The sequence below is a fragment of the Trichechus manatus genome, unplaced genomic scaffold (genome assembly GCF_000243295.1).
Source record: "Trichechus manatus latirostris isolate Lorelei unplaced genomic scaffold, TriManLat1.0 scaffold00047, whole genome shotgun sequence".
NCBI classification, from domain to species: domain Eukaryota; kingdom Metazoa; phylum Chordata; class Mammalia; order Sirenia; family Trichechidae; genus Trichechus; species Trichechus manatus.
The window spans coordinates 11742487-11750547 of record NW_004443983.1 but is presented as its reverse complement, the minus strand read 5'-3'; positions in this window follow the sequence as shown (position 1 = coordinate 11750547).

Sequence of the window (8061 nt, the reverse complement as noted above, 5' to 3'; positions counted from 1 at the left end):
ACTCATTGGCTCCTTCCTGTCTTAAAAAGCAAAAGCAAAAAACTAAGCTCACTGAAGAGATGGCATCAGGTGCCCTATAGGAGGAGAGCTTCTGGGAGTGTGGAGAGAGAAACGTCTCTTGAGGCTAGAAGGTGACAGAGGTTATTCATAACCATCTTCTTGGCTACAGCAGCATCTCTATGCGATGACAGGACCTCATAAGATATGGTTGGGCACTGCACTGCAAGAGATTGGGCCCCATGGCATAGCAGAGGCATAATATCTGTGCCTGCCTAGTTGTGGCCTAGAACAGGTATGCCAAACCAGAAGGGAACATATAGATGTGACAATTGATCCAATGACCCTCTCTAATGCACTGTTACAACATTAGCCCCCAGGACCTTTGTAAAACCCTGGGACAGGAGGCAGGCCTAGTAAAAACTGAGACAACATCCAACCAGTCAAGCAGAACAGAAGCTTAGAATATACATACATAGGCAATTTAATGAAAAGTACAAAAATAGATTTCTTGCACTCATGATCTATCAACTATAATTCATAACTACTACATATATTTTAACTTCATAGTAGTAAATAAAATAGGCAATTTTTTCCAAAATTTTAAGTATAAACACAATCCATAATTAATATGAAATAACAATATTCAAAATATTGAAAACTACAGTATTTAAAGTATATACATATGATTTAGGGAGCCTTGGACAATGAAGGAAACAAACTAAAAAGCACCATTAAAATTTAAACAGGAACCATTTCCATTCATCTCCCACCTATCACTTACTTACTCGTTTATTCAGGAAAATCGCAATGAGCTGATACTAAAATGATAAATCCTTCTTCTGACTTACTTAGTTAAATGTCTCAAATCTCTTTTACTCACCATAGGAAGCCATTTGGCTTTGATGCAGACTGTTAATGTGATGAATGGTCTGTGAAGGGATTGCAAAAGTGGATGTAATGGTCCATGAATTCTTATATTAGGTTTATGTTGTGTGCTAGTATTTTTTATTTATTTGAAACACTCAATGTACAATATGAAACAAAGAAAACTACATACATACACACACACACTCACATACTTACATACAAACTATAAATAAAAGATTCTTTTTTTGACATTTTTATATTTAGCACTATCAAATGGTACCCACATTATTCAGTTTAAGTAGTTGTCATTTAGGAAATTTAATTTGGTTCAGTTTTAACAAAAATATAGGTGCTAATGATGTTTGAGCTTCTGATGTTTGAGAGATACAAAAATAATTAAAATATGGTCCCTTTATTTAAGAAATTATAATCTAGAGAAAAGAACTGGCCTGCAAACCAACATCATCACATTTCAATATGCTGAATTCCGTAACAGGACTGCAGGTGATTTTAGTGGGAAAACTGCCCAAGAAAATAAATTAATCAATATGATATTCTGTAAATGTATGATAAGAATCATAAAATATTTAAACTTAAATTTAAATATAAATAAGATATGATCTACACTTGTCTCTTAAGAGAGTTCTTTACCTATTTTGTCCCACAGTTCAAAGAATATAAATTATTTAATGAGCAAAATACTTAAAATTTTGAAAGTAATTAATACAACAGAATTCTTTCAGCCCCAAACTAGCCAATAATTGATGATCTTTAATTGTCCTTGTTTTTGTAATTTAAACCAAGCCTAAATCAAAGTCGTTAGGTCATTCCTGAAGGAGCAAAGGAACCATTAGAGAAGAAATAGTAATCAAAGGAATAATGAAAGAAAAGTTCCCTAAGCAGAATAACTTATATTTTTGGATTTAAAAGGCCAATAAAAGTAAGCAAAGACTATGAAGAGTACAGGTAAATGACCAGTAAACATATGAAAGGATGCTAAACCTTCCAAATAGGGAAAATAATTGATTTGTTGCTCTTCAGACATGGTAGAATTAGCTAAGAAAACTGAACACTGAATGTGACTGTGAATATCCAAAAGATTAGCTATAGAAATTTAAGAAGCATCATGGTGCAAAATATCTGAATATCTGTGTGGAAAAAAAAAATTCTGCCAAAAATTAAACTGATGAATTTGCTAATAGCTGAATCTGAGGAAATAGTTCTGTCCTTGTGCTGTGTCCTAGAACATTAACACTGGCTGAGGAAAGGAAATCCACAGGTTTTAAGGACAAATACTGGTTGGCTGTCCTTAGGGTGGAGTCCTGGTGGTACAGTGGTTAAATGTTCAGCTGCTAACCAAATGTCAGCAGTTCAAATCTGCCAGCCACTCCTTGGAAACTCTATGGGGCAGTTCTACTCAGTCCTGTAGGGTCGCTATGAGTCAGAATCGACTCGACAGCAATGGGTTCAATTTGTTTGGTTCTTAGGGCACGAACGTTGCGGGATAAACTTGGCAGCAATTAGAAAAAGCCAACATCCAGTGTATGAAACCCAAAAAACCAAACCCATTGCCGTCAAGTTGAATCTGACTCGTAGCACCTTGATAGGACAGCGTAGAACTGCCCCATAGGGTTTCCAAGGAGGGGCTGGCGGATTCAAACTGCCGACCTTCTGGTTAGCACCAAGCTCTTAACCACGGCGCCAACGTATGAAGGACATATACAATGTATCTATGTATCACTAAGCAAATGATAAAGCATGGATAACCAGAGAAATACTTCCTCACTAGTTTTATGACCACTTTGTACCAGGGGCATGAGTTCATTACTGGCATTCTGAATTGGAAGAAATTTTAAAAATTATTTTTCTAACACAACTTCTCTCTATATCCTCTCCTAAATGTCTAGTAAAGAATAACGTTTTAGCATTTGCTCTGCTTTCCCACATATACACGTAAAATATAACAACAGTGATACAGACATGTGACCATGAAATTGTACGTTCTATGAATAAAACTAAACTTTTTCTTAACTGTGAGTTAGCTGCAATTATCAGAGATCCAGTAATCCAGACACTATGAATGAGTTCAGTCTTAATGATGCCACTTAGCCAGTTGCTAATGCTTGGATCTATGTTGGTTAATCAACATTAACAAATGCTTGGAACAATCTTTGGCCTACAACAATGTTTGACAAAGAACAAGCAGATGAAGTCTTTCATGGATTGTGTGATACTAATGAGAATAAAATTATATATTAAACCTCTTCACTCAAGCCAAAGTTTATCAGACAAAAATATAAATAAGTCAGAGGAAAGGGACATCAAAAAAAGCCCGTACCCTGTACCCTGACAATCACGCACCTTCTATGCTTTCACTGAATGATGGGAAATGGATGGAAAGGTATAAAAAAGAGGACAGCAGTGATAATTATGTTGACTGTGAACACGGATTTAAAATAAAATTAAAATGTGGAGAAAATCTATGAAGAAAACACCAGCACTGAACAAGGTGTGTTTATCATTAAGCAAGAGATCACGTCTACTTACTCAATTAGCAGACAATGCTTAGAAACCTATGATAATGAGACACTGACATTGAGAGAAGTCTTTAAAAAGGTTAGCTATCATTGTGCTTGTAATTGTGTTCCTAGTCCATCAAAAGATGCTCAGCTACAACCGGATGATGACAAGGATGGCAAAACTAAAAGGTCCTCTTCCCCAAAGTCCTCAAGCAACCTGAAGAACAATTTAAAAAGTCACTGTATTCTATGTACAGGTATTTAACTTAGTTTGAACCTGTATGTGTTTAGTTACATTGAATGTCTTTCCTAGAAATGAGAAGTATTAGAATTGTATGGTCTATAATTATCCCCCACCACCTGTCTGTCAGTTTGTTGTACTGTGGTGGCTTGAGTGTAGCTATGATGCTGGAAGCTATGTTACTGATATTTCAAATACCAACAGGATCACCTATGGCGGATACATTTCAGTGAAGCTTCCAGACTCAGAGACTAGGATGAAAGGCCTGAAGATCTACTTACAAAAAATAGCCAATGAAAACCCTATGTATCAAAACAGAATATTGGCTCATGTGGTGCTGGAAGATGAGCCCCTCTCCCCCAGGTTGGAAGACACTCAAAATACAACTGCAGAAGAGCTGTCTTCTCAAAGCAGAGTCGCCTTAGTGACACAAATGTAATAAAGCCTTCGGAACCGTGATTTACTGCTGTAGCACAAATCAAAATGAACAGTAACAGCAGCAACAATCCATTAGTAATTGGAACATGGAATGTACAAATCAAGAAAAACTGGAAGATGTCAAAAATAAACTGGAACGATTGAAAATTGATGTCCTAGGTGTTAGTGAGCTGAAATGGACTGGCATTGGCCATTTTTAATCCAAAATTATGGTCTGGTATGTATTTCCATCTGGGTTTACTTGCTTTCAGCATGAAGAAGTACAACTACTTTGTGTAAGGCAAGTCTGCTAGCAACAAATACTCTCAGTTTTTGTTTATCTAGGAATGTCTTTATTTCACCTTCACTTTTTAAAGATAGTTTTGCTGGGTATAAGATTCTTGGCTGACAATTTTCTTTTCTTTTTTCTTTCAGCACTCTGAATATATCATCCCACATCCTGTTTGGCATCTATTGTTTCTGATGAGAAGTCAGCTGTTAATCTTGTTGGAGTTCCCTTGTATGGGAAGAATTATTTTTCTTTTGCTGCTTTCAAGATTTTCCCTTTGTCTTTTGCTTTCAGTATTTTCACTATGATGTGTCTGGGTGTGGATCTCCTTGCATTTATTTTACCTAGAGTCCGTTGAGCTTCTTGTATGTGTAGATTAATGTTACTCAGCAAATTTGGAGAGTTCTCAACCATTATCTTTTCAAGTATTTTTTCTTCTCCTTTCTCTTTCTCCTGTCCTTCTAGTACCCTCATTACATGTATGGTGGTGTGCTTAAAAGTGGCCCACACTTCTCTGAAGTTCTATTGGTTTTTTTATTTTCTCTCTCTTCCTTGGATTGCATAATCTCTATCAATCTATCTTCAAGTACACTGAGTCTTTCTGCTGCCAGTTGAGCCCCTCTAGTCAATTTTTCATTTCAATTATTGTACTTTCAATTCCAGAATTTATATTTGGTTCTTTATATATATATACATACAGTTCTCTTTATTCATGTTCTATATTTGATGAGACATTGTCTTCATATATTCTTTTACTTCTTTAAACAGGGTTTATTTAGTTCTCTGAGCACAATTATGACTACTTTGAAGTCTTTTTCTGTTCAATATGACATCCTTTGTGGTCCTCTCACAGGCAGTTCCCATTGTCTGCTCTTTTTCCCTGGGAATGAATCACACTTACCTGTTTCTTTCCATGTCTGACAATTATTTTGCTGAAAACTGGACATTTTTGGTACTATATTATACCATGTCTAGATATTGGTTCTCCTTCCCCCTCTCTGGGTCTTGTTTTTGTTTATGTGTTTTGTGACTTGGCTATGCTCTTTTAGTGAAGTCCATTTCCCAACAAGGTGAAGCCTTTAGTGTTACTCCTCAAAGGGTGCAGACTTTGGCATGTCCACAGTCACTCTGGGCTAACAGTGGTTTTTGCAGGTTTCTTTTTAACTGTTTCTTTCCTTTATGTTACTATGAAGCTGTCTGCTTCATCATGTGTTACAACCAGCCCATTAGTCTCCACTAGTAATCAGCTGATTATTGTTTTTCACAACTTTCTGGAGCATATATTGCTCAGCATTTTGACCAATTAAATTAGGACATGAATAGTTTTGAGGCCAGTCTTAGAGGTTTCTTCTGATCCTGGGAGAGCTCTTCTTAGCTGTCTCTTTCCCAATTCTCTCTGGTGACCTAGCTGGCATAATATGTTTTAGCTTGTTGCTCTTAATTAAGAGGAACTATTATTTTTAAGAATAGCCTTGGTTTGAACACTCTGTTGCAAATTAAGTCAGTCCTTTGAGGAGAGTTTTAGTCCTCTTTTCTTAAAGACCTCTTCCACCCCTGGGGAAAGTCTCTGAGCCACTACTCTGGGAGCTGAATAGGGCAATAGCTTTTGGTCTTCTTGGCTTGCTGCTCCTGGTGTGGAACTTCTATCCTATGAGTGAGCTGAGGTGAAGGCAATTGGGACCCCAGTATTCTTGACTTGCTTAACCAGAGTAGAGTCTACTTACTATGGGTGGGAGCTGGGTGGAAGAGAGGAGACTGACCCCTCAGCAATCACCAGTAATTTAGCCTCTTCAACTTGGAGTTGAAGAGGGTAAGAAATGCTGGCAAACTGCCCTCCAGATGAGATATAGTAACTCTTGTTTGGGAGCTGAAGGGGGAAGAAGCCCTGCCTTCTTTGCCACACCTGCCCAGGGTGGAGCTTATCTCAAACTGAGCTGGGTGGCAAGGGGCAGAATGGATCCTGGATTGGATATCACATACTGTCTTAGTTATCTAGCGCTGCTGTAACAGAAATATCACAAGTGGATGGCTTCAACAAACAGAAGTTTATTCTCTCACAGTCTAGAAGGCTAGAAGTCCGAATTCAGGGCAACAGCTCCAGGGGAAGGCTTTCTCTCTCTGTTGGCTCTGGAGGAAGGTCCTTGTCATCAATCTTCCCCTGGTCTAGGAGCTTCTTAGTGCAGGAACTCCAGGTCCAAAGGAAACGGTCTGCTCCCGGCACTGCTTTCTTGGTGGTATGAGGTCCCCCGTCTCTCAGCTTGCTTCTCCCATTTATATCTCAAAAGAGATTGGCTTAAGATACAACCTAATCTTGTAGTCCTGCCTTATTAACATAACTGCCTCTACTCCTGCCTCATTAACATCAGAGGCAGGATTTACCACACATAGGAAAATTACATCAGATGACAAAATGGTGGACAATCACACAATACTGGGAATCACGTCCTAGCCAAGTTGACACATATTTTGGGGGGACACAATTCAATCCATGACACATACTCTCCCTGTTCTTACCAAGTTTTAGTAGATTTTCTTGAATAAATATTTCCTCATTTGCTGTATGCCCTTAGGACAATTTCCAGAGAATTTTAATCGTTATTTTTTATAGTTTTCACCAGTTTTGACTGTTTTACAGGGGAGTGGGTCTGAGGAGCTTCTCACCTATAATCCTGCAAGCAAAACTCTCCATGACAGTTTATTATTTAAGAGTGATTGTGGTGCCAGCCACCAAGATTTCTTCTTGTTAATTAGATTCACTTTTGTCCAAATCAACATTTGGCCCAACTTCTCACATAGAACAGCTTGCTCTCAACCAAAAATATTTGCACCAAATTGCTTCAGATAAAAATCATATACTTTCTGGACTAGAATCCTGACTCAGTGCTTTGTGTTACATTAAACTGTCTCCTATTAGTATACCACCCTACATTAATTCATACTCAATGGATTCATTTTCAAGTCTTTAAGATGGGTTCCAAAAATGAAAGCAAGAGAATAAAACTTAAAATTGGCTAAAAAAAAAAAAAAGAAATAGGTAAGAGGGTAAAACAGTAAAAAAGTAAGATGTAGTTGGAGTGAGATATAAAATGTATGCCATAAAAATCATATATACTAACTTACTAGGGGTGTGCTACAATTTTTTCTTAAAATAATGCTCAAAGACAAAATTTAAAGTGTCTATAAGCTTAAAAACAAACCAGCTGCAAAAGAGAAGTAGTTACTCCTAATAAAATTACAAGACATTTCTCCATAGCCATCATAAATAAGATACAATATAATGAATAATCTTCTCAAGATAAGAGTAATAAAGAGTTTCATAGGTGGTCTCTTATGCTCAATATAAGTATGTGACATTATAACAAACAATAATCAATTTTGTGTGACACCAATTAAACACTGCCCTGCCATTCAGCTCTCTAATGGTCCGACTGCTGCAGGAACAGATTTTTTTGTAGTTTAAGAAGAGCTTCTATTCACCAGGGGTTAAAAGGCATCTAGAAATGCATGGAGGTGCTTCTGTTTGTAATAATGAAATGGGAACATTCATTGCCCAGTGTCCAGGGATGCTATATATATCACCAAATTCTAGGAAAGCCCTTTGTGAGGAAGAATTGTTGCTCTCAAGATGACAATAGCACAATCTCCCCAGCCTTGAGAAATACTGATCTAGAGTTTTGAATTTCAAACTATGTTCCGCAGACATACTGCATAGGCTACCATATATGTGA